This window comes from Haematobia irritans, chromosome 3, assembly GCF_050003625.1.
Source record: "Haematobia irritans isolate KBUSLIRL chromosome 3, ASM5000362v1, whole genome shotgun sequence".
NCBI classification, from domain to species: Eukaryota; Metazoa; Arthropoda; class Insecta; order Diptera; family Muscidae; genus Haematobia; species Haematobia irritans.
In genome coordinates, this window is record NC_134399.1 from 119,951,133 (window position 1) to 119,977,185 (window position 26,053).

A 26,053-nucleotide genomic window follows, 5' to 3' on the forward strand; every position below is an offset into this window, starting at 1 on the left:
TATTTGTCAAAATTTTATTTCTATGGAAAATAGTTTCATTTCTATAGAAAATTTTGTCAAAATTTTACCTCTATAGAAAATTTTGTCAAAATTTTATTTCTATAGAAAATTTTTGTTCTTATAAATTTTTTTTTCAAAATTGTATTTCAATAGAAAATTTTTGTCGAAATTTTATTTTTATAAAAAATTTTTGTCAAAATTTTATTTCTATAGAAAAATGTTGTCAAAATTTTATTTCTATAGAAAATGTTTGTTAAAATTTCATTCCTATAGAAAATAGTGTCAAAGTTTCATTTCTATAGAAAATTTTGTAAAAATTTTATTTCTATAGAAATTCTTTGTCAAAATTTTATTTCTATAGAAAATGTTTATTAATATTTTATTTCTATAGAAAATTTTACCTTTATAGAAAATTTTGTCAAAATTTAATTTTTATAAAAAATTTTTGTCAAAATTTTATTTCTATAGAAAATGTTTGTTAAAATTTTATTTCTATAGAAAATTTTTGTTAAAATTTTATTTAAATAGTGTCAAAGTTTCATTTTTATAGAAAATTTTATTTGTATAGAAAATTTTGTCAGAATTGTATTTCTATAGAAAAAATTTATTTCTATAGAAATTTTTCTCAAAATTTTATTTCAATAGACAATTTTTCTCAAAATTTTATTTCTATAGAAAATTTTTGTCAAAATTTTGTTTGTATAGGAAATTTTGTAAAAATTTTATTTCTATAGAAAAATTTTGTTAAAATTTTATTTCTATAGAAAATTTTCTCAAAATTTTATTTCAATAGAAAATTTTTCTCAAAATTTTATTTCTATAGAAATTTTTGTCAAAATTTTATTTCTATAGAAATTGTTGTCAAAACTTTATTTCTATAGAAAATTGTGTCATAATTTTATTTCTATAGAAAATTTTGTCAAAAAGTTATTTCTAAAGAACATTTTTGCCAAAATATTGTTTCTATAGAAAATTTTGTCAAAATTTTATTTCTATAGAAAATTTTTGTTAAAATTTTATTTCTATAGAAAATTTGTCAAAATTTCATTTGTATAGAAAATTTTTGTCATAAGTTTATTTCTATAGAAAATGTTTGTGAAAATTGCATTCCTATAGAAAATAGTGTCAAAGTTTCATTTCTATAGAAAATTTTGTAAACATTTTATTTCTATAGAAATTTTTTGTCAACATTTTATTTCTATAGAAAATTTTGTCAAAATTTTATTTTTATAGAAAATTTGTCAAAATTTCATTTCTATAGAAAATCGTTTCAAAGTTTCATTTCTATACAAAATTTTGTCAAAATTTTATTTGTACAGAAAATTGTTGTCAACATTATATTTCTGTAGAAAAATTTTGTCAACATTTTATTTCTATAAAAAATTTTGTCAAAATTTTATTTATATAAAAAAATTGTCAAAATTTTATTTCTATAGATAATAGTGTCAAAGTTTCATTTCTATAGAAAATTTTGTCAAAGTTTTATTTGTATAGAAAATTTTTGTCAAAATTTTATTTCTATCGAAAAATTTTGTCAAAATTTTATTTCTATAGAAAATGTTTGTTAAAATTTTATTTTTGTCAAAATTTTATTTCTATAGAAAATTTACCTCTACAGAAAATTTTGTCAAAATTGTATTTCTATTTTTTGTCAAAATTTTATTTTTATTAAAATTTTTTGTCAAAATTTTATTTTTATTAAAATTTTATTTCTATAGAAAATGTTTGTTAAAATTTTATTTCTATAGAAAATTTTTGTTAAATTTTATTTAAATAGTTTCAAAGTATCATTTCTATAGAAAATTTTGTCAAAATTTTATTTCTATAGAAAATTTTGTCATTTTATTTCTATAGAAAATTTTGTCAAAATGTTATTTCTATAGAACATTTTTGCCAAAATATTGTTTCTATAGAAAATTTTGTCAAAATTTTATTTCTATAGAACATTTTTGTTAAGATTTTATTTCTATAGAAAATTTTATTTAAAATTTTATTTAAATTTTGTCAAAATTTTATTTCTATAGAAAATTTTGTCATAATTTTATTTCTATAGAAAATTTTGTCAAAATATTATTTCTATAGAATATTTTTGCCAAAATATTGTTTCTATAGAAAATTTTGTCAAAATTTAATTTCTAATTTTGTCGAAATTTAATTTTTATTGACAGTTTTTGGAGAGGAATACATTGCACAATCTACCAAACCCAAAAAACATCAAGTATTCTACCAATTGTGGCAACCGTGATTAGGTTAAGTTTTACGTTTTAAATCCGCCAATTTGATAATATTTGAATAATTCTTATCCCAAAATTAACAATTAAAAAATATATTCTACAAAATTCCCAAATGGTTAAGTATCCATTGTTCAGGCGATCTCTTTTCCGAGAAATTACATACTATAATTATACTTCCCAAATTGAACATTTTGTCAACACCAAAATGAATCAATTTCCACCGCCAGATCTGTACACCCAGAGAAGGAATATGATCACCTCAAACATGTTTTAAGAGCAAAATGTTATTTTTGGGTGGTGACCATGTAACATGGTTTTCGCAATCATGTTATTTTCTCGGAAATCATGTATCTGATTTCGGCAGCAGGTTATATTTGACGAGAAAATAACATTTTAGTGACAAACATGTTACATGGTCACCATACAAAAATAACATTTTGCTCTTGAAACATGTTTGAGGTGATCATATTACTTCTCTGGGTGTATTAAAGGCTATGAGGATACAGAACTCTTTTATTGAATTTTCATTCTCTTTTCGCGGTATATTAATAAAGCTATTCAATTACAAACAAACACCAGTTTAAAGCATTTTGAGTCCAAAAATAGTATGTGCTTGGAAGAATTCCTCAAAGAAGATTGTGCTCATTCCCCCACATAATTTTCACTTCCACGAAATTTTTGAGTTCTTCGCATCTTTTTCTGTAATACAAATATGCTGTTTTTTTCAAATGTCTATTCTCTTGGTTCCGAATGTCTACACGCTCACAAAAAATCGCTTCTGTAACATATACTCCCAAACATATTTTGCTTCAAGCATATACATTTTTGGGTATTGCCCAAACATTTATATGTTTGATCTCTTCCAATATATAATATGTTTGAAAGCATATTGGTCTAAACGATATATGTTTGGGTAGTCTAAGTTCCAAACATTTTGTATTTTTGCATCCAAATTCAATAATGTTGTCTTCCAAAAAGCAATATGTTATTATATGAACATATAATATGTTTGGAAGCATTTTGCACCCAAAATTATTATATGCTTAAAAAAATTCTCAAAATTTTATTTATTTATTTATATATTTACCATCATAATGAATTATGAAAATAAACAGGTAATATAGGTGCTAACAACATAGGTTTTCGACCTGAATGCTCAAAATTTTGTTTCTGCCCAATTGTATATTCCCCCACATCTTTCTCACTTCCACGAGATTTTTTTAGTTCTTAGCACCTTTTTCTGTAATACAAAAGTTGTAGAAGAAATTATTCAATTGTATGATTTTTTTATTTTAATGTTACCTTTTGCCGGACGGGGATTCGAACAGCGGACCACATAGTTTGTAAGGATCAAAGAAGTAGCTGATCAATTGCCCAAGGAAAAATAAAATGTTAATTTTGTAATAACAAGCAACAACCACCAACTTAATTCAATATCGCTCCCTGTTAAATAGCGCTCCAAGCTACTAAACACATATATGTTTATAGGCTATTTCTAAATTAATATATGTTTGCATCCAAGCATATTATATTTAAAAACATTTTATGTCCCAAACATAATATGTGCTAACATATTAACATATATATCCCAATATGATCACAATGGACTGAATAGTCTAAGTGAGCCTGAATCTTAATCGGGCTGCCACTTTAACCTATATGTCCCAAACATGTTATGCTAGTTTATGAACATTATATGCTTGCACTCACAAATATTGTGTTTAAAAATTTGTGTTCCAAACATATAATGTTTATAGCCAAACATATGAAATTTCTTTTTCATCCGTGTATTCTCTTTATTCCGAATACTCATTCTAATATTCAAATTAAATAATATTTAGACTGAAGCATATTAAATTTTTGGCCTTATCATGAAACAGTTTTCCGAAACAACATACAAGCGGTTTCACAGAAATTGCTCTCATTTAATTCTCTCGCTGTGTTATGTTGATATCTTTTTATTCAACCCTCCCGATTTCCATCTCTATTTCTTTCTCTATACTAACTCTCTCTCTCTCTCTCTGTCGCTCTCTGAATAAAGTATCACAACATATATATGTTTAATCGAAATTTGTAAATTTATATATGTTTACATTCACACATATTATTTTTATGAAACATTCATGCCTCAAACATAATATATTCTAACATATTAACATATGTGTCCCAAACATTTTGTGTTAGTTTAGGAACATTACATGTTTGCACTTAAATACATTGTGTTTAAAAATTTTGCCCACACATTTTGTTTATATCGGAACATATGTAAAACATATTTTTCTAACAGTGTAGTTTCAATATATCAGTTAATTTAAGGACGATTTATTTAATCAAAAATGTGTTTCTTTACTTTGAGAAAAATTTGCCTTAGTTCAAAGACATACGACTTTAACAGAGGGACCAAGTTTTCAAAATTTGTGTTCTAAATTAAAAAAATTTAAACTTTAAAATCATTGCTTCAAAAAATTTTTTTTTAGAGCAAATTTGTTTTACTTTTTTTCAATAAGCATTGTCATCATTGCATTGCAGTTTTTGATCCATATCTATTGAAAATAACATCAGTACGATTGGACGAAATTGAATTTGTGAAGTATGCAAAGCATATCAAATAAACAACTTATTCGATTATGGAAACAAAGCAAATGATTTCACACGGACCTGAACGCTTTGAATGCTTAAAGTATTTCCGTATGATATTAAAGACCTCTCTATGGGTATGGGTACCCATAATAAAGATTTTTAATGTCGACTATTTATAGCCACTTTAAATGGTTCGCAATGAAATGGCATAAACACGAGAGGTGTAATCAATAAACATTTGTGATAAGACTTTTCACATGTATCGGTTATAATAAATTGTTTTCTTTACTAAAACTATCATAAATATTATTTATTAAACTATTCATAATATGTAGAAAGTTCTCGTTGAGCTGTCAATACAAATTGTGGGAGGGTTGATTTGAAGGTATGAGTCATACATTAAATCCCTCTCGACATTGTCATAACCTAAACCACATAGTAATTAGGGTATACAAACTGTGATCTGCAAAACAATTTGTCTACCAGAAATATTGATGTAAAATATATACCGATCGACTCGAAACGCCTCCTGAATCGATATGTAGTTGTCATTCGCAGATTCCGATCGAAATCGGTTCAGATTTAAATATGCTCCAATATATATATGGATCTTCTGACTTTCCCAAATTATCTCATAAAACTATATTTATTTATTGGTCTTACGATACTCATTGGTCATCGGCAGAATTTGACAAGGGGTATGTGGTATTAATTTACTGATCACATTCATATTTTTCGCACACTAGTATGGTGTGATATCCGCCCATATTTCTCTCATGAGTTAACTGATATAAGACACCCTTGTAAAATATCGTTCATATCGAATTCAGATATAGATCACATATGTCAAATTATAAAAAAAATGTACAATACTCTCATTTATTAACCGATCTTATTCAAATTTAGCCCAAGGTAATATTTTTCAATTTGAAAAATATCGGACATATTGGTTCAAATTTAGATAAAACTGTTGTGGTCAGTTGATGACCCATCACCGCATTTCTTTCTTATTAGTCGCTGCGTGAATTGTTGACATATAACGAATTCATGCTGAGTAGTAAACATTTTTTATTAAATTCCAACATTTACCAATGCGATGATGAAAAACACGATTTTCATAATCAAATGACTCCAACATAGTATAGGGATTAATATGTTATTGAATTTATTGTGGTGGAAATGCTTGTTTTTGGTAAATTAATCGTCTTGTAAAATTAATCAGCTGTGGTGAAGAAATTGAAAAGCAACTACAATACACGCGTCATGCATTTTCTTTTGTATTTTCAACAACGTTATTATTTAGGTCGAAGAATAAAAGCATCTTAAAAAGCTGTCACATAGACCTGAAATTGGAAATCTAGAGATATATTAAGACCACAAGTAGCTTTGCCGAATATGATGTCTATCGATCCCTTATATAGGCCAATCTCCCGATTTGACTTCTTGGGATTCCAGAAACCGTAGTTTTTATCCGATTCGCATGAAATTGGAAATCTAGAGATATTTTAAGGCCGTTAATAGATGTAACGAATATGGTGTATATCGGTCTATATTTTGTTATAGCTCCCATATGGACCGATCCCAGCAAAAAATACTTCAGCAGTAAGAGTTTAGTTGCGCTTTTTGGTATATGATAAAGTAGGCAGTGCGTCCGCACTGCATGAATCGGTGGCAATAACGTAAACGAGTAATAAAACTAGTTTATGATCATTCGTTTACGTTATTGCAACCAATTCATGCAGTATAGATGCAGGAAAGGTCGTATGTCACTAAAGACATTCTTGCAATTTTGAACTCCAAGTTTTTCCTTCAAACTACAAAATTTTCTTTAACAAGTGAAAAAACTTAGTTATGTCTAATAAATTTTCTTGAATTTGCCGAAAAATATTTACTTATTTTTATGACATCGGCGTGATGCCAACGTTTGTAATAATGTTTAGTTAAAATTTTCTAAAAATATTCAAAATTTTTTAAAATTAACCGAAAGTTTTCTTCCTGGTGGGTTCACTGTTTTTTCAGTGTAATTTTTATCCGAATGGCCTGAAAATTAAAACATAGGATACTTTAGGCCCGTTAATAGATGTGGCGAATATGGTTTATATCGGTCTATATTTTGGTATACATCCCATATACACCGATCCCCCGTTTGCATCTCTTGGGCTTCTAGAAAGTCAACTTTTTATTAGATTTTTCTGACAACGGATAACTAGAGGCAGTGTTGCCAGTATTTTTCTGGCTCTTGTCTCCAAATTATGATGTTTTTGTCCTCAAAAATCCCCAATTTAAACTTAAATTCCTCACAAAAATCGTATTGGGCATTTTGAAAAGTTTTTTGAAAAAAAAAAAAAACAAATTAAGCAATAAATTAAAATTTTGTCAAAACCAATAAGATCAAGATTTCGAACCACAACACCAAGAGACTGATAATCGTCTTCCAAATGTTGTAGATATGAAAATGGGAGATCGAAAATTTACTTCTAAATATTCAAGTGGTACAATTGGGTGGTAACACGTTGCCACAGTTGGTAGAATTCTACCAGAAATGGTAGATTGTTTGTTGTTTGGTAGATTGCTGAAATTATTGATGTTTTGGTAGATTTTGCAAAGGGGTATTTCATAAATTTTCTATAGAAATAAACATCTGACAAAATTTTCTACATTGAAATAAAATTTTGACAAAATTTTCTATGGAAATAAAATTTTGATAAAATTTTCTATAGAAATAAAATTTTGACAAAATTTTCTAGATAGGAATAACATTTTGAGAAAATTTTCTATAGAAATAAAATTACGAGAAAATTTTCTATAGAAATAAAATTACGAGAAAATTTTCTATAGAAATAAAATTACGAGAAAATTTTCTATAGAAATAAAATTTTGACAAAATTTTCCATAGAAATAAAATTTAAAAAAAAATTTCTATAGAAATAAAATTTTGAAAAAATTTTCTATAGAAATAAAATTTTGACAAAAATTTCCGCATAGGAATAAAATTTTGACAAAATTTTTTAGATAGGAATAAAATTTGGAGAAAATTTTCTATAGAAATAAAATTTTGACATTTTTTATAGAAATAAAATTTTGACAAAATTTTCTATAGAAATAAAATTTTAACAAAATTTTCTATAGAAATAAAATTTTAACAAAATTTTCTATAGAAATAAAATTTTGATAAAATTTTCTATAGAAATAAAATTTTGACAAAATTTTCTATAGAAATAAAATTTTGACAAAATTTTCTATAGGAATAAAAATTTGGCAAAAATTCCCACATAGGAATAAAATTTTGACAAAATTTTCTATAGAAATATAATTACGAGAAAATTTTCTATAGAAATAAAATTGTGACAAAATTTTCTATAGAAATAAAATTTTAACAAATAAAACAAAGAAATAAAATTTTGAAAAAATTTTCTATAGAAATAAAATTTTGAAAAAATTTTCCATAGAAATAAAATTTGGCAAAAATTTCCACATAGGAATAAAATTTTGACAAAAGTTTCTAGATAGGAATAACATTTTTAGAACATTTTCTATAGAAATAAAATTTTGAGAAAATTTTCTATAGAAATAAAATTTTGAAAAAATTTTCTATAGAAATAAAATGTGGCAAAAATTTCCAAATAAGAATAAAATTATGACAAAATTTTCTAGATAGGAATAAAATTTTGAGAAAATTTTCTATAGAAATAAAATTTTGCGAAAATTTTCTATAGAAATAAAATTTCGAGAAAATTTTCTATAGAAATAAAATTTCGAGAAAATTTTCTATAGAAATAAAATTACGAGAAAATTTTCTATAGAAATAAAATTTTGATAAAATTTTCTATAGAAATAAAATTTTGACAAAATTTTCTAGATAGGAATAACATTTTGAGAAAATTTTCTATAGAAATAAAATTACGAGAAAATTTTCTATAGAAATAAAATTACGAGAAAATTTTCTATAGAAATAAAATTACGAGAAAATTTTCTATAGAAATAAAATTTTGACAAAATTTTCCATAGAAATAAAATTTAAAAAAAAAATTCTATAGAAATAAAATTTTTAAAAAATTTTCTATAGAAATAAAATTTTGACAAAAATTTCCGCATAGGAATAAAATTTTGACAAAATTTTTTAGATAGGAATAAAATTTGGAGAAAATTTTCTATAGAAATAAAATTTTGACATTTTTTATAGAAATAAAATTTTGACAAAATTTTCTATAGAAATAAAATTTTAACAAAATTTTCTATAGAAATAAAATTTTAACAAAATTTTCTATAGAAATAAAATTTTAACAAAATTTTCTATAAAAATAAAATTTTGATAAAATTTTCTATAGAAATAAAATTTTGACAACATTTTTCTATATAAATAAAATTTTGACAAAATTTTCTATAGAAATAACATTTTGACAAAATTTTCTATAGAAATAAAATTTTAACAAAATTTTCTATAGAAATAAAATTTTAACAAAATTTTCTATACAAATAAAATTTGGCAAAAATTTCAACATAGGAATAAAATTTTGGCAAAATTTTCTAGATAGGAATAAAATTTTGAGAAAATTTTCTATACAAGTAAAATTTTGAGAAAATTTTCTATAGAAATAAAATGTTGAGAAAATTTTCTATAGAAATAAAATTTTGAGAAAATTTTCTATAGAAATAAAATTTTGACAAACATTTCCACATAGGAATAAAATGTTGACAAAATTTTCTATAGAAATAACACTTTGAGAAAATGTTCTATTGAAATAAAATTTTGAGAAAATTTTCTAGAATGGAATAAAATTTTGAGAAAATTTTCTAGAATGGAATAAAATTTTGAGAAAATTTTCTAGAATGGAATAAAATTTTGAGAAAATTTTCTATAGAAATAACATTTTGGGAAATTTTTCTATAGAAATAAAATTTGGTAAAAATTTCCACATGGGAATAAAATTTTGACAAATTTTTCTAGATTGGAATAAAATTTTGAGAAAATTTTCTATAGAAATAAAATTTTGACAACATTTTTCTATAGAAATAAAATTTTGACAAAATTTTCTATAGAAATAAAATTTTGACAAAATTTTCTATAGAAATAAAATTTTAACAAAATTTTCTATAGAAATAAAATTTTAACAAAATTTTCTATACAAATAAAATTTGGCAAAAATTTCAACATAGGAATAAAATTTTGGCAAAATTTTCTAGATAGGAATAAAATTTTGAGAAAATTTTCTATACAAGTAAAATTTTGAGAAAATTTTCTATAGAAATAAATTGTTGAGAAAATTTTCTATAGAAATAAAATTTTGAGAAAATTTTCTATAGAAATAAAATTTTGACAAACATTTCCACATAGGAATAAAATGTTGACAAAATTTTCTATAGAAATAACACTTTGAGAAAATGTTCTATTGAAATAAAATTTTGACAAAATTTTCTATAGAAACAAAATTTTAACAAAAATTCTATAGAAACAAAATTTTAACAAAAATCAAAAAATAACATTTTGCTCTTGAAACACGGTTGAGGTGATCATATTCCTTCTCTGCGTGTGGGAATAAAATTTTGACAAAATTTTCTAGATAGGAAAAAATTTTTGAGAAAATTTTCTATAGAAATAAAATTTTGAGAAAATTTTTTATAGAAATAAAATTTCGAGAAAATTTTCTATAGAAATAAAAGTTTGTTAAAAAAGATTAAATCGATTTCTCGAAAAAATCCTCACAAAAATCTCCAAATTTATGAAAATTCCCCAACAAATCTCCAAATCCCCAAATTAGAAATTTCGTCCCCATTCACGAAAAATATCCCCAATACTGGCAACACTGCCTACAGGTAATTTAGATTCGGAAATAGATCCATATAGACTGACCTTCCGACTTTATGTTTGAGGGGATTCAAGACACCCTGGCCATACAAATTGCTCGAAGCTAAACGAAAAAATTTCCAGATATTACTTCTCGTACTTATTAGAAGAATGGATGAAAAATCTACAGAATTTAGATTTCAAATCACAGACGTTATTTCATCTTTTTTTTTTGTACGCATACACAATACGTTTCTTATAAACCAAGAACCTTATATAGGCTCCATATGTAGACATTTAAATTTAACTTCGGCAAGCGTATCATTTGAATCGATCTTCTCGATCTTCTTCTTAAAATCCATCTGAAATTCTATAAATTTTGAAGTAACCTGCTATGATGAGGGACTTTCAGAAGACTAGAAGATTAGACCCAAAGAAAAATGATTTTCCTTCGGAACAAATTTTTAGGCAAACGAAATTCCGGATTTTTCATGAAAGACAATGATTTTGTCTTTAATGACATTGGTATTGATTACGAGCCAAAGAAATGTGAAATTAGTCTGAGGAAACATTTAAGAAGCAATTCGGTTGGTCGCCAAAGTATTTTTTATTTTAGTTTTGATTGGAAATATTTGTTTTATTTAATTAAAATATTAATTGAAATAATTAATTCATTTTAATTCAGTCGTTACGATTTTCAATCATTTTATTCACTGACTCAATTGTTTGGATAAACAGTTAATTGTGTCAGTTAATATTTTAATCGAGGTCCATAAAATTCACAATATCCAAAAAACAAAAAAAAAAAAATGCAAACAACAGAACAGTTATTTAGATCGATCTACTTGATTATTTTTGATACATGTGGATTTTCATTTTTCAACTAGAATAATTTGTTCATTATAAATAATAATAAATATTTTAATATACACTGTATATAGGAAATTATAAGCTGAGTATTGGTGAACTTTTTGATGAATCACTATTTTATAATTCTTAAATCAATTTCGTTTAATTGTTGTTAACCCTGCAAAATATATAACAATATAGATAAAGAACCATTCAATATGCCGTAACAATTAACATACATACATAAAATTCATTTAACAATATCATTATCAATGAGCAAAAACCAAATGGGGATCAAAATATTAACTATTGTCACTATTGGCGTATTGACAGTATTGGGAACTATGAGGTATTATGCACCTTTTTGTTCTTCTATGAATTGTATAATCTATTGGTTTTTATAGCTTCAATATAAGTTGTGCATTTAAACAAATACGAAAAGTAATAATTTAAGCGTTAAGTTCGAAGAAATAAAACAATTTATATTTGTTGATAATGAGACACTGGTGATTATTTCAAGATAATGCGACTAACCTGTAAAGTTCATTCGAAATGGAATGGAAATGAATCAGCTTGGAATTTTATACCCTTCACCACTGCGGTGGTACACGGGTATAATAAGTTTGTACATGTGTATGTAACGCCTAGAACTAGCTGTCGGAAATCTGACAACGCTTGACGAAATCGATTATAATGTTAGAAAAAAAAAGTTTAATAATTGGTTATTGTTATGTTATTTATGTTGGTGAAATTTGAACTTTTCGAAGAAATTTAGAATAAAAAAATAAAAATTGTAATAAATTTTTTTTTTTTGGTGAAATTTAAATTTTTTGAAGAGATACAAAAAAAAAAGAACTGCAGCAAAAAAAAAGTAAATACGAACTGAAGTTCGGCTGGGCCGAATCTTAAATATCCACCACCATGAATTTAACAATATAATTGTTTCCTTTGAAACCCCTTCGTCGAATTACTTGAAAATATATATAATTTCAAGTGGATTTGATGACAGATACTCTGCCAAGCTAACTTATATACCGACATGAAATCGGGAGATTAAACTCAAGGGGATATACCAAAGCCATGGGCCGATCCACACCATACATTCTTATTTGTGGACCCAAAATACCTCTAAATTTTCAGTTTCATGCAAATCGAATAAAATTGGGGTGTCTAGAAGCCCCGCAAGTATATGACTTGCGGGGCTTCTAGACACCCCAACGGTCTATAACGGTTATATCAAAATTTGTTTCCATAAGCCCCATATTCGGCTTACTTATGTGTAGACCCAAAATACCTTTCGATATTGAATTTTATACAAATCGAATAAAAATTTGGATGTCTAGACGCGGTCAAATCGGGAGATCGGTATATATGAGCTAAATACCAAAAACATGGATCGATACACACCATCTTCGGCATACCTATGTGGACCAAAAATCTTTCCAGATTTCTAATTTGAGTCAAATTGGATAAAAATTGCCGTTTATAGTAGCCTAAGAAGTCAAATCGGGCAAAATTAGCGGCTATAACAAAACGTGGACCGATACACACCATATTCAGCGTACTAATGTGGGGACCTAAAATACCTCCAGATTTTCAATTTCAAGTAAGTCGAATAAAACTTGAGGTGTCTAGAAGCCCAAGAAGTCAAATCGAGAGATCAGGTTATGTGGGGCTATACCAAATCATGGACCGATACACACCATAGACGAACTCAAAATACCTCTAGATTTTAAATTTCAAGCAAATCGGATAAAAATTCGCATGTGTAAACACTCAAGAAGCTAAATCGGGAGGTCGGTCTATAAGGGGGCTATACCAAACCATGGACCGATACTCGACATATTCGCCACACCTATTTATAGACCCGAATTATATCTAGATTATGAATTTTAGGCAAATGGAATAAAAATTGCGGTGTCTAGAACACTATTGCCACTCGAGCCCAAAATAATCTACCAAAATTTGGAGAAAATTTTACCAAAAAAACTACCAAACATAAAAATCTTAATTTGCAAAATTTTATTTCTATCGAAAATTTTGTCAAAATTTTATTTCTATCGAAAATTTTGTCAAAATTTTATTTCTATAGAAAATTTTGTCAAAATTTTATTTCTATAGAAAATGTTGTTAAAATTTTATTTCTATAGAAAATGTTGTCAAAAGTTCATTTCTATACAAATTTTGTCAAAATTTTATTTCTATAGAAAATTTTTTATTAAAATTTTATTTTTATAGAAAATTTTATTTCTGTAGAAAAACTTATCAAAAATTTCAAAAATTTTATAGAAAAATTTCTCATTTATTATATAGAAAATTTTGTCAAAATTTTATTATATAGAAAATTTTGTCAAAATTTTATTTCTATAGAAAGTTTTGTCAAAATTTTATTTTTATAGAAAATTTTGTCATAATTTTATTTCTATAGAAAATGTTGTCAAAATTTCATTTCTACAGAAAATTTTGTCAAAATTTTATTTCTGTAGAAATTTTGTCAAAATTTTATTTCTAAAGAAAATTCTTTTTTTACATTTTATTTTTATAGAAAAGTCTGCCAAAATTTTATTTCTGTAGAAAATGTTGACAAAATTTTATTTCTATAGAAAATTTTGTAAAAATTTAATTTCTATAGAAAATTTTGTCAAAATTTTATTTATATAGAAATTTTGTCACAATTTTATTTCTATAGAAATTTTGTCAAAAGTTTATTTCTATAGAAATTTTGGCAAAAGTTTGTTTCTAAAGATTTTTTTTTTAATTTTATTTTTATAGAAAATTCTGTCAAAATTTTATTTCTATAGAAAATTTTGTCAAAATTTTGTTTCTATAGAAAATTTTGTCAACATTTTATTTCTATAGAAATTTTGTCAAAATTTTATTTCTATAGAAATGTTGTCGAAATTGTATTTCTATAGAAAAATTTTTATCAAAATTTTATTTCTATAGAAAATTTTTTATCAAAATTTTATTTCTATAGAAAATTTTGTCAAGATTGTAAATTTATTTCTGTAGAAAATTTTGTCAAAAATTTATTTCTATAGAACGTTTTGTTAGAATTTTATTTCTATAAAAATTTTTGTCGACATTTTATTTCTATAGAAAATTTTGTCAAAATTTTATTTCTATAGAAAATTTTGTCAAAATTTTATTTCTATAGAAAATTTTGTCAAAATTTTATTTCTATAGAAAATTTTGTCAAGATTTTATTTCTATAGAAAATTTTTTTCAAAATTTTATTTCTGTAGAAAATTTTGTCAAAAATTTATTTCTATAGAACATTTTGTTAGAATTTTATTTCTATAAAAATTTTTGTCAAATTTTTATTTCTATAGAAAATTTTGTCGACATTTTATTTCTATAGAAAATTTTGTCAAAATATTATTTCTATAGAAAATTTTGTCAAAATTTTATTTCTATAGAAAATTTTGTCAAAATTTTATTTCTATAGAAAATTTTGTCAAGATTTTATTTCTATAGAAAATTTTTTTCAAAATTTTATTTCTGTAGAAAATTTTGTCAAAAATTTATTTCTATAGAAAATTTTGTTAGAATTTTATTTCTATAAAAATTTTTGTCAAATTTTTATTTCTATAGAAAATTTTGTCAAAATTTTATTTCTATAGAAAATTTTTTTCAAAATTTTATTTCTATAGAAAATTTTGTCAAAATTTTATTTCTATAGAAAATTTTGTCAAAATTTTATTTCTATAGAAAATTTTTTTCAAAATTTTATTTCTATAGAAAATCTTTTATTAAAACTTTATTTTTATAGAAAATTCTGTCGCAATCTTATTTCTGTACAAAATGTTGACAAAATTTTATTTCTTTATAAAATTATCTCCAAATTTTATTTCTATAGAAAATTTTGTCAAACTTTTAATTCTATAGAAAATTTTGTCAAAATTTTATTTCTGTAGAAACTTTAACTTTATAAATTTTATAAAGAAACTTTATTTCTTTATAAAATTTTCTCCAAATTTTATTTCTATTGAAAATTTTATCAAAATTTTATTTCTATAAAAAATTTTCTCCAAATTTTATGTCTATAGAAAATTTTGTCAAAATTTTATTTCTATAAAAAATTTTCTCCAAATTTTATGTCCAAAGAAAATTTTTGTCAACACTTTATTTCTTTAGAAAATTTTGTCAAAATGTTATTTCTATAGAAAAATTTTTAAAAAAATGTTGTCAAAATTTTATTTCTATAGAAAGATTTATCTAAATTTTATTTCTATAGAAAATTTTCTTAAAATTTTATTTCTAAAGAAAAATTTTTATTAAAATTTTATTTCTATAGAAAATTTTGTCAAAATTTTATTTCTATAGAAAATTTTGTCGAAATTTCATTTCTAAAGAAAATTTGTTATCAAAATTTTATTTCTATTGAACATTTTGTCAAAATTTTATTTCTACAGAACATTTGGTCAGAATTTATTTCTATAAAAATTTTTGTCGAAATTTTATTTTTATGGAAAATTGTGTCAAAATTTTATTTCAATAGAAAATTTTGTCAGAATTTTATTTCTATAGAAAATTGTGTCAAAATTTTATTTCAATAGAAAATTCTGTCAAAATTTTATTTCTATAGAAAAGTTTGTCAAAATTTTATTTCTGTAGATATTGTTGACAAAATTTTATTTCTTTATAAAATTTTCTCCAAATTTTATTTCTATAGAAAATTTTGTCAAAATTTTATTTCTATAAAAAATTTTTTCCAAATTTTATGTCTATAGAAAATTTTGTCAACTCTTTATTTCTTTAGAAAATTTTGTGCAAATGTTATTTCTATAGAAAATTTTTTATCAAAATTTTATTTCTATAGAAAATTTTTTTATTAAAATTTTATTTATATAGAAAATTCTGTAAAAATTTTATTTCTATAGAAAATTTTGTCGAAAGTTTATTTCTATAAATTTTTTTTTGCAAATTTTATTTCTATAGAAAATTTTGTCAAAATTTTATTTCTGTAGAAAATGTTGTCAAAATTTTATATTTATAGAAAGTTTTGTCAAAATTTTATATCTATAGAAAATTTTGTCAAAATTTTATATCTATAGAAAATGTTGTTAAAATCTACCATTTTTGGGTAGAATTCTACCAATTGTGGCAACCGTGATATAGAAGCCCAAGAGGTCAAATCAGTCGATCGGGCTATATGGGGGTTATATCAAAATATGGACCAAATCACACCATATTGGGCAAACTTAGTTATGGAACTAAAGTACCTTTAGATTTTGAAATTTAGGCAAATCGGACCGGTTAGTATGCGGGCTATATCAAAATCTGCACAGATATTGTTTCTTTTCGAACTGTACCTACCTCCAGACAAAAGACGAGTTTATGAAAAATTTCAGCACGATAGCTTCATTATTGAAGACTGTAGCGTGATCACAACAGACAGACAGACAAAACTATTATTCCATATGTTTCTGGGGTATCATCTCTTCGAGACTCTTCGTTCTTGTACACTTTGGGAAAATACTCACCATTTCAATAACTCACTGAACTGTATACTAAGTTCCAAAACAATAAATGTCCAACTAATAATCTAATCAATAATATTTTGGCTTTAGTTCACTTACCTGAAATTTGTTTATATAGAACAAAAACAAACAAAAACGCGTCAATTGATAGCATATAAACAATAGGGGGTTATATTAGATTTTGCACTTCAAGATGTGAATGTATTGTGAATAGTTAATACTTGTACTGAATCAATAAAGAATTTTATGGCTAGTGAACTTGATTCAAGAATTTTGTACTTACACGTTTTCGTTAGTGCCGTTTCTAGACATGGCATAGTTGGATTATCGGCCAAATTGAAGGTAACGCATAGCTTGATAGACTTATCATTATGTCTGCTTGTTCTTATCACTGGGTAATTATGGGAAGTAACATAAATGTGTGATAATTGAAACACATGTTACCAAGTTTTGATAGATATGCATTTAGTATGTCTGAAAAAGAATATGAAGAGATATATGGGAAATAAATAAATTGTCATTGCAATAATGTGACTAAAGCCATAAAATTGAATAAGACATTGCTTTGTGATATCGTATCATAAAGTTAGAATATTCTATTATTGGTATGAAGAAGAAAAAATTCTGTATTTATTTATTTGAGGTCAAGGTCTTATTATTAAAACTCATGATTTTCATAATATACAATTTTCCAGTTAATCGTTCTACCAATAGAATTAATTTGTTTGTCAATTAACGTATCAGATTTTTATTAAAAAGCTCTGCCTATATCCGACCCATGCGTATAAGCTCCTCAGAGAATTGTAGCAAGATAAGTGCTCTTAGACGATGTTCTACAATCCGATCTAAGTGATTAAGGCCTAGGAGTTATTGCAGGAGAGTCTCCAGAATTAGGGATGATCCACTGCGGTCCGAACCACACGAACAAGCTTTAAGGCAGGTGCTACACGGACGGAAAATACTGTTTTTCATATGTTTGGGTGTAAAAATTATTTGTTTGCAACACAAATTTTTTAACACAATATTTTTAAGTGCAAGTATATAATGTTCATAAACTAGCATAACATGTTTGGAACATATATGCTAATATGTTACAACATATTATGTTTGGGACTTAAAATTTTTGTAAATATGTTTGAATGCAAACATATATTAATTTAGAAATAGCCTACAAACATATATGTGTTTTCAAAGAGAGACCTAGAGAGTATGCTGCAAGTAAAATAATGGAAGTAACCAATTGGCGCCATAAAAATATATCCACACAAAGAAAATTTCATTAAAATTTTTTACTACCAGTGTATGCCCTAAGGTGAAACATAATATATTTGAACAATACAAACAATATATTGTTTGTACCAATCCTGAAAATATATATCTTTGAAACAAACTGTGTGTTAGGTTAGGTTAGGTTAGGTATCGGGCTGCCACCTCAGGCTCACTTAGACTATTCAGTCCATTGTGATACCACATTGGTGAACTTCTCTCTTATCACTGAGTGCTGCCCGATTCCATGTTAAGCTCAATGACAAGGGACCTCCTTTTTATAGCCGAGTCCGAACGGCGTTCTACATTGTAGTGAAACCACTTAGAGAAGCGAACGGCGTTCTACATTGTAGTGAAACCACTTAGAGAAGCTTTGAAACCCTCAGAAATGTCACCAGCATTACTGAGGTGGGATAATAAACCGCTGAAAAACTTTTTGGTGTTCGGTCGAAGCAGGAATCGAACCCACGACCTTGTGTATGCAAGGCGGGCATGCTAACCATTGCACCACGGTGGCTCCCGTGTGTTACAGAAGCGATATTTTTTTGAGGGTGTAGGAAAACCAATGGGGTACCTCAGAACCTTTCTACTTCCATTCAGTTGAAAAAGCTCTAAGGAGAATTGTAAAGAAAGCTTTGGATGAACGGTTCCTAAACTTAACACTACGGGAAAAAGGAAATATATATAAAACAATAATAATAATAATATTAATATCTAATGAAGTAAAATTTAAACAAAATATTAAGAGGTAAAAGCTTTAAAAACAGAAAGAATAATTAAGGAAAATATTATAATTAAATAAAAACAAACTAATTATAAATGAAAGATACACAGAAAAAATCGATAATTAATCCAACGCTAAATTCAACTTAGTTTTATTGCAAAAAAAATATTTTATTTAATTTTATTACTTTTTATTTTTTATTATTTTTTCGAAATTTTCCACAGCCTTATGAATTATTATAAGTTAGTGCATATGTTTGCAACACCCAGAAGGAGACGAGATAGACACACGGTGTCTTTGGCAAAAATGCTCAGGGTGGGCTCCTGAGTCAATATAGCCATGTCCGTCCGTCCGTGAACACATTTTTGTAATCAAAGTCTAGGTCGCAGTTTTAGTCCAATCGACTTCCAATTTCGCACAAGTATGTGTTTTGGCTCAGAATAGAACCCTATTGATTTTGGAAGAAATCGGTTCAGATTTAGATATAGCTCCCATATATATCTTTCGCCCGATATGGACTTATATGGTCCCAGAAGCCAGAGTTTTACCCTAATTTGCTTGAAATTTTGCACCAGGAGAACAATAAGTAGTATAGTCACGTGTGTCAAATTTTATTGAAATCGGTTCAGATTTAGATATAGCTCCCATATATATCGTTCGTCCGATTTACACTCATATGACCACAGTGGCCAATCTTTTACTCCGATTTAATTGAAATTTTGCACAGGGAGTAGAATTAGCATTATAGCTATGCGTGCCAAATTTAGTTGAAATCGGTTCAGATTTAGATATAGCTCCCATATATAGCTTTCGCCCGATTTACACTCAAATGACCACAGAGGCCAATTTTTTGCTCCGATTTAGTTGAAATTTTGCACAGGGAGTATAATTAGCATTGTAGCTATGCGTGCCAAATTTGGTTAAAATCGGTTCAGATTTAGATATAGCTCCCATATATAGCTTTCGCCCGATTTACACTCATATGACCACAGAGGCCAATTTTTTGCTCCGATGAAATTTTGCACAGGGAGTAGAATTACCATTGTTGCTATGCGTGTCAAATTTGGTTGAAATCGGTTCAGATTTAGATATAGCTCCCATATATAGCTTTCGCCCGATTTACACTCATATGACCACAGAGGCCAAATTTTAACTCCGATTTAGTTGAAATTTTGCACAGGGAGTAGAATTAGCATTGTAGCTATGCGTGCCAAATTTGGTTGAAATCGGTTCAGATTTAGATATAGCTCCCATATATATGTTTTTCTGATTTCGCCAAAATGGTCAAAATACCAACATTTTCCTTGTAAAATCGCCACTGCTTAGTCGAAAAGTTGTAAAAATGACTAATTTTCCTAAACTTCTAATGCATATATATCGAGCGATAAATCAAAAATAAACTTTTGCGAAGTTTTCTTAAAATTGCTCCAGATTTAAATGTTTCCCATATTTTTTTACTAACATTGTGTTCCACCCTAGTGAATTAGCCGACTTGAATTTTGAGTCTATAGATTTTGTAGAAGTCTATCAAATTCTGTCCAGATCGAGTGATATTTAAATGTATGTATTTGGGACAAACCTTTATATATAGCCCCAAACACATTTGACGGATGTGATATGGTATCGAAAATTTAGATCTACAAAGTGGTGCAGGGTATAATATAGTCGGCCCCGCCCGACTTTAGACTTTCCTTACTTGTTTTTTACTAACATTGTGTTACACCCTAGTGCATTAGCCGACTTAAATTTGGAGTCTATAGATTTTGTAGAAGTCTATCAAATCGAGTGATATTTAAATGTATGTATTTGGGACAAACCTTTATATATAGCCCCCAACACATTTGAGGGATGTGATATGGTATCGAAAATTTAGATCTACAAAGTGGTGCAGTGGTGCAGGGTATAATATAGTCGACCGCGCCCGACTTTAGACTTTACTTACTTGTTTTTTACTAACATATTGTATCATTAGCCGACTTAAATTTTAAGTCTATAGATTATAAATTTTGTTCAGATGGAATCAGATAGCACCCAACACATTTTACGGATTTTATATAGTATCGAAAATGTGGATTTACAAAGTGGTGCAGGGTATAATATAATCGGCCCCGCCCGACTTAAGGCTTTCCTTACTTGTTTATTTTAACTATTTACTCTTTTTAAAGTTACCTTTATATTTTCTCTGTTAAGCACTTAGCAGAGCTCTGTTAACGCTCTGTTAATGTTAACATAAATTTTAAAGTTGACTTTATTTTCATGGACATTATAAAGTATATACTCGTATATATTCTTGATCAGGGAGAAATACTAAGAAAATATAACAAATAACCATGTCCGTTTGTCTGTCTGTTGTAATCATGCTGCAGTCTTTAATAATGAAGCAATCTTTCTGAAATTTTGCACAAACTCGTCTTTCGTCTGCATGCAGGCTTTGATATAGTCCCCATATAAACCAAACTCCCGATTTGGGGTCTTGGTCTTATAGAAACCGTAATTTTGATCCAATTTGCAATTGCAAATCTAGAGGTATTTTAGGAGCATAAAAGTATATGCCGAAAACGGCGAGTATCGGTCCATGGTTTGATATAGCCCCCTATAGACCGATTTCCCGATTTTATTTCTTGGGCTTTTAGAATCCATAGCTTTTATCCAATTTGTATGAAATTAGAAATCTACACCCAGAGAAGGAATATAATCACCTCAAACATGTTTCAAGAGCACCATGTTACTTTTTCACAGCGAAAAAATATTTTTGTCGAAAAAATATTATTTTCTCGTCAAACATAACATGCTTTCCGAAATCAGATACATAATTTCGGAGAGAAGAACATGGTTTCGACAAACATGCTACAGTTTTCCGTGAAAAAGTAACATTTTGCTCTTGGAACATGGTTGGGGTGATCATATTCCTTCTCTGCGTGTAGAGGTTTTAGGGCCATAAAGAGGTGTGCCGAAAATGGCGTGTATTAGTTCGTGTTTTGATATTGTCCCCATATCCTCCGATCTCCCGATTTTATTTCTTGGGCTTTTAGACTCCATAGTTTTTATCCAATTTTCCTGAACATACTGCTGTATATTCTTTTCTTCTATGTGAGGGTGTAATTTCGTGAGTTGTAGTTACAAAGTACAACTGGCCACAAAATTTTCCAACGCTTTGTGGAAATCTCAAAATGTGGAGCATAATTTAGTTCAATTCAATCGCATGACGTAGATCAGTAAACACGTTGTCTTTTCTTGGTTGAGAAATATCCCATTTACCTTAGCCCATTCTTCCAAGATCCTCACTCAGTTTCCCTATATACTCAGTAATCTCTTCGTGTCCGAAAATCTTCTAGCAAGGCTCGAGTCTTAAAGCGTTTCCTCCTTAAGTCTCTCTGAATAATGGGAGAATTAATGGACGAGGTAAACCAGAGATTTGAAATTTATATCTATCCTTCTTTTCGTAGGAAATTGAGCTGTTCATCAACATTATATAGTTGATATATAGCACCCCATTCAGTTCGCAAAAGTTTGCCCTGCAAAAGTTCAAAGTTTATATTCTTAAAGTCACATGTATGCACGTATTCCCGAACTAATGATTTGTGAAATTATCCAATACTCCTTAATACTCCAATACTTTTACGACCTCATTCTACAGTTTATTTGAATTTTCATGGGTAATTACCGTCACAAAGTTGAGATATTATTTTCGTCATATTGATATAAACAAATGCCATTAAATAAGTGATTAATATGTGGTCAATAATTTTAACGGAAACACCTTAACGAATTTTAATATCCTATTTCTAATCGAACAAGTGGGTGTATTTGTTTAGTTCACACAACCTACAAATGGAGGTAGATTAGTTAGACAATTTATCTCACGATATGAGATATAGTTTATGGCGTTTTGTAATTGCATGTTTGAACGTCACGTATAGAATTGTTTCTGCCTCGAAGCATTTTATATTATAGGAATGGTAGGAAATTTATTTGTGACAATCAAAAGACTTTCATAAGCGGAAAAATGCTTCAAAATAGAATAGTATTCAAGGATTTTATACTGTCCTTAAGGATTTTGATATTGATTCCGAGCCAAAGATGCTATTCTTTAAAATACAAACTATTTTTATAGAAAAAATTCAATAGAAAATTTTGTCAAAATTTTATTTCTATAGAAAATTTTGTCAAAATGTTATGTCTATAGAAAATTTTGTCAAAATTTTATTTCTATAGAAAATTTTGTCAAAATTTTATTTCTATAGAAAATTTTGTCAAAATTTTATTTCAATAGAAAATTTTGTCAAAATTTTATTTCTATAGAAAATTCAGTTAAATTTTTATTTATAAAGAAAGTTTTATCAAAATTGTATTTCAATAGAAAATTTTGTCAACATTTTAAATCTATATAAAATTTTTTATCAAAATTGTATGTCTATAGAAAATTTTGTCAAAATTTTATTTCTATAAAAAATTTTGTCAAAATTTTTATTTCTATGGAAAATTTTGTTAAAATTCTATTTCTATAGAAAATTTTGTCAAAATTTTATTTCTATAGAAAATTTTCTCAAAATTTTTATTTCTATAGAAAATTTAGTCAAAATTTTATTTCTATAGAAAATTTAGTCAAAATTTTATTTCTATAGAAAATTTTGTCAAAATTTTTATTTCTATAGAACATTTTTTCAAAATTTTTATTTCTATAGAAAATTTTGTCAAAATGTTATTTCTATAGAAAATTTTGTCAAAATGTTATGTCTATAGAAAATTTTGTCAAAATTGTATGCCTATAGAAAATATTGTCAAAATTTTATTTCTATAGAAGATTTTGTCAAAATTCTATATAAATTTTTTTCTATCAAAATTGTATATCAATAGAAAATTCAGTCAAAATTCTATTTCTATAGAACATTTTGTCAAAATCTTATTTCTATAGAAAATTTGGTAAAAATTTTATTTCTATAGAAAATTTTGTCAACATTTTTATTTCTATAGAAAATTTTGTCAAAATTTTTATTTCTATAGAAAATTTTATCAAAATTTTTATTTCTATAGAAAATTTTGTAAAAATTTTATTTCTATAGAAAATTTTGCCAAATTTTATGTCTATAGAAAATTTTGTCAAAATTTTATTTCTATAGAAAATTTTGTCAAAATTTTATTTCTATAGAAAATTTTGTCAAAATGTTATGTCTATAGAAAATTTTGACAAAATTTTATGTCTATAGAAAATTTTGTCAAAATTTTATGTCTATAGAAAATTTTGTCAAAATTTTATTTCTATAGAAAATTTTGTCAAAATTTTATTTCTATAGAAAATTATTTTTTTTTTATCAAAATTGTATATCGTTAGAAAATTCGGTGAAAATTCTATTTCTATAGCAAATTTTATCAAAATTTTATTTCTATAAAAAGTTTTGTCAAAATTTAATTTCTGTAGAAAATTTTGTCAAAACTTTATGTCTATAGAAAATTTTGTCAAAATTTTATTTCTATAGAAAATTTTATCAAAATTTTATTTCTATAGAAAATTTTATCAACATTTTTTTTCTAAAGAAAATTCAGTTAAATTCTATTTCTATAGAAAGTTTTGTCAAAATTTTAGTTCTATAGAAATTTTTTTTCAGAATTTTATTTCTATAGAAAATTTTGTCAAAATTGTATATCTATAGAAAATGTTGTCAAAATTTTATTTCTATAGAAAATTTTTTTATCAAAATGTATATCTATAGAAAATTTTGTCAAAATTTTATTTCTATGGAAAATTTTGTCAAAATTTTTATTTCAATGCAATATTTTGTTCAAAATTTATTTCTATAGAAAATTTTGTCAAAATTTATGTCTATAGAAAATTTTGTCAAAATTTTATTTCTATAGAAAATTTTGTCAAAATTTTATTTCAATAGAAAATTTTGTCAAAATTTTATTTCTATAGAAAATTTTGTCAAAATTTTAGTTCTATAGAAGATTTTGTCAAAATTTTATTTCTATAGAAAATTTTGTCAAAATTTTTTTTCTATAGAAACTTTTGTCAAAATTTTATTTCAATAGAAAATTTTGTCAAAATTTTATTTCTATAGAAAATTTTGTCAAAATTTTATTTCTATAGAAAATTTTGTCAAAATTTTAGTTCTATAGAAGATTTTGTCAAAATGTTATTTCTACAGAAAATTTCTTATCAATCTTGTATATCTATAGAAAATTTAGTTAAAATTTTATTTCTATAGAAAATTTAGTTAAAATTTTATTTCTATAGAAAATTTTGTCAAAATTTTATTTCTATAGGAACTTTTGTCAAAATTTTATTTCTATAGAAAATTTTTCAAAATTTTATTTCTATAGAAAATTTTGTCAAAATTTTATTTCTATAGAAAATTTTGTCAAAATTTTATTTCTATAGAAAATTTTGTCAAAATTTTTATTTCTATAGAAAATTTTATTAAAATTTTTATTTCTATGGAAAATTTTGTCAAAATTTTATTTCTATAGAAAATTTTGTCAAAATGTTATGTCTATAGAAAATTTTGTCAAAATTTTATTTCTATAGAAGATTTTGTCAAAATGTTATTTCTACAGTAAATTGTTTATCAAACTTGTATAGCTATAGAAAATTTTGTCAAAATTTTATGTCTATAGTAAATATTGTCAAAATTTCTATAGAAAATGTTGTCAAAATTTTATTTCTATATACATTTTTTTCTATCAAAATTGTATATCAATAGAAAATTCAGCCAAAATTCTATTTCTATAAAAAATTTGGTCAAAATTTTATTTCTATAGAAAATTTTGTCAAAATTTTATTTCTACATCAAATTTTGTCAAAAGTTAATTTCTGTAGAAAATTTTGTCAAAATTGTATTTCTATACAAAATTTTGTCAAAATTTTATTTCTATATAAAATTTTGTCAAAATTTTATTCGTATCGAAAATTTTGTCAAAGTTTTATTTCTATAGGAAATTTGTGAAGTACCTCTTAGTAGGAGAGGAATAATACCAATATACCAAACAGTAAAAAATAAATTTTATATTATAGGAATAGCAATCAATATCGAGCCAAAAATGCTACTCTTTAAAATAAAAACAATTTTTAGACAACTATCTAGCTTTAAATTTAAAATTAGGCTACAGATCTCATCGAATTTTCGTTCTCCTT

The 26,053-nt window shown here is 25.5% G+C and overlaps 1 protein-coding gene across 3 annotated transcripts in view; it reads left to right on the plus strand.

Moving 5' to 3' along the window:
• The window catches only part of Abca3 (ATP binding cassette subfamily A member 3), a 177,711-nt gene that overhangs the window by 94,777 nt on the left and 56,881 nt on the right, over nt 1-26,053 (plus strand). The window lies entirely within an intron of this gene.